We start from the raw sequence: 2,946 nt of genomic DNA, 5'->3' as shown, positions 1-2,946 counted from the left end.
GGTTATTGAAGTTGCTGATTGCCCGAGAGCAACACTTCCTTTAGGGCAGCACAATCTTGCTAGTGGAAGAGGTTTAATTTATAAGCAGTCTAATTTAATTTTCTCTGTTTGGACAGACTATAATTTGGTGCTAGAAAGAAACCCTTCGAAGAGCTTTGTTGTCTTAGCTAACAAAGACATGGCTTCAGGTTGCCCTACCTCCGAGCCCCGGTGCTCACATGTACGTGGCAGATTTGTATTCTTTATCACTTCAGTTGCTATTTCAAATCAGCACATGGGTGATAGCAACTTAGCAAGACAAGGTAGCTCGTCTAATTCTATTCATGCCAAATTGCATTTGGTACAAGGGAGCAGAACTATTTAAATCATAAAATCAAAAAAAAAAATACAACTTCTTTCAGCACTTCTAATTGGAAAAGGTAACATATTCAGTAATCCCCTGAGAGTCCGGAAGAGCTAATTCATCTCACCAGAAGGAGCAATTATTATCAAAGACCAGTGTGCTTAGCTCACTCCATACAGGACCAGATTCAGGGAAAGGAATCAGGCGTTCAGAATACCGCATTTAATCTGAATTTGCTATCTGTTCCACCCACAGGAATTTAACTTGCATAAATCACTGAGCAAGCAACATGCGTTTCAAGACCATGCTGTAGCTCACTGTTTTCATGTGTCTAGAAATAGTCCAAGAAACTTTGCAGGAGAAGAAATCAAGCCCATCTGCTTTGGAGACTTGAAAAACCTCCCCTTTCCCATCACTGAGTGCTTTAAATAAAGCTCCGAGAAAGCAGGTTCATCCGGGTCGGGTCAGGCTGGCTCGGATCGCTATTCTATTGAGCAAACACAGGCACACAGCTTACTTGGATGCCAGGCACTGTTCTGAGCACTTGACAAATTAAAATGTTTAATCTTCACAGCAGCTCTATTAGGGCAGGCACTAGTATTAAAATCCACTTTACAGGTGAGAAAACTGAGACACAGAGAGGTTAAGTCCGTTACCCAACATTGGGGAAATAGGAAAAGTCAGGATCAGAATTTGTATTCTGGAAGCCTGGATCCAGAGCCCAAGCCGTTTGTTAACACTGCTACCCTTGTGCCACTTCCATCAGCATCCCTTGTCCCCAAAGGGAAATACTTCATTCTCCTGGCTTCCACGAAGCATCCTTGGCTTACCCTGAGCCACCATGGTGAGCTCTCCTACCACGGAATTCCTATAGCATTTATCTGTTCCTCCAAATCTCCGCTGAGGATTCTTGTATTGCATTGTTAAGCAACAATTCAGATGAGATGCTATAAATCTTTCTCTTTAAATTTCTTGAAAAGGGTACAAACCCAGCACTGTGCCCACTAAATACCTACTGACTTCTTCATTGATTCTTATTTCTTGGAGTTATTTAGACTCCGTGGATATTTTATTTACTAAGAATGGAAGTGTGTCTTTAAGACGTGTTTACCTGGAGAAGTTTGCTGGTATAGCATTATAGACATCTCCCAGAAAGCTGAAGAAATCCCAGGCCAAGGTGTTTTGAGGGCTTTGAAACCTCTAATCTCAAGGGACCTTGCCATTTTCAAATGAATATTTGTGGTTCTGATTATCTACTGAAAAGCCAAATTCCACAGTTGATAATAACCTTTCTCCACCCTTAGCATGAACTAGAATTGCATGTGTTCCAAGGCTGGCGTATGAGAGAAAGTTACTGACGTAGAGAGAGAAAAGACAGACTACCTCCTCAGCCAATTTTCCCCTCCAAGATGTTTTCCAGCATCTTTTTTTATGGGGGGGGGCAGTAATTAGGTTTATTTATTAATTTTTAGAGGAGGTACTGGGGATTGAACCCAGGACCTCATGCATACTAAGCATGTGCTGTACCACTGAGCTATACCTTCCTCCGTTTCCTGCATCTGATTTAATCTCTTTCCCACCACAACCTGTAACATAATTATTGCTATGACCACTTTGCAGCTGAGGGAAATAAGAGCACAGATTATGTAGTGGTTATTTGCAAACACTACCTGGAGAATTGCGAAGGTCTCTTGGAGAACACCAAGGTTCTATTATAGTTAGTAATTTATCGATTCTATCATAGGCCATGAATTTTCAAGCATATTTATAGCAGTAGAACTTTCTCTAAAATGAAACATTACACAGAACCCCAAAACAAAAAGCAAAAAGACACAGCTCTCCAACTTGGTCTCTACAGATTTCATAGAACACAGCGTGGAAACCACCACTGTAGGTCGACTACAGTTCTGTGTGGGTCCAGCAGGAGACAGTCAGGAACCGAAAGTCGGCAGACACTCCTTTTTTGATGGCTTCGTGAGTACGTGTACCTTTTATTTTCATTGTATACTTTCATATGTAAAGATGCCAAGAGCAGAATTTGTTGAATCTGCTTAGAATTTAACTTAGTCACTTAGACATTTATTTTATTCCTAGCCAAATTAGATTTTTTTTAATATAGCACAGACATGAATTCATGCTCTCTTATTTATTGGGAGTAAATTTTGAAAAGAATTAATGGTAATGCAAGAAACCTCTACTCAGAATGGCTCCGTAAGTTCATGATTTGAAATGTCCATCCACCACTTCACAAAGACTGACGAAAAGCAGAGAAGTGGGTTAGTGGTGGTCATGAGCAGAACTGAGACTCTTGGCTCTGTTGCTGGAAGCCAGCAGGAGTGGCTGAGAGTCCAGTTATGAAGAGTAATAAGGGCTAAAATCACAAAATAGATGATGAGAACTTAGTGCCCGAAGATAAGAGCTGGGTGAGGCTTGCTGGCTTGTGAAGAGTAACTGAGGGGAAAAAAGGATCCCCTACTGAGTTTGGGATCAGGGCTTTAAAAGAAGCAGTACCCTGACATTTACATGACCAGGAACCCAGCATCTTGCTGCACTGGAAATGGGGCACCTTTGGCATCATAGCAGAGCAGGTCTCCCCAAATTGC

General features: G+C 41.5%; 1 non-coding gene across 1 annotated transcript; it reads right to left on the bottom strand.

The window, feature by feature from the left end:
* Positions 1-1,815: 1,815 nt before the first annotated feature.
* TRNAT-AGU lies at positions 1,816-1,887 on the bottom strand. The gene has a single exon. It is a non-coding gene; the product is annotated as a tRNA-Thr (tRNA).
* Positions 1,888-2,946: the final 1,059 nt, after the last annotated feature.

This window comes from Camelus ferus, chromosome 5 (assembly GCF_009834535.1).
Source record: "Camelus ferus isolate YT-003-E chromosome 5, BCGSAC_Cfer_1.0, whole genome shotgun sequence".
Lineage (NCBI taxonomy): Eukaryota > Metazoa > Chordata > Mammalia > Artiodactyla > Camelidae > Camelus > Camelus ferus.
The sequence above is the reverse complement of the archived record's forward strand: the minus strand, read 5'-3'. Positions and strand labels throughout refer to the sequence as shown.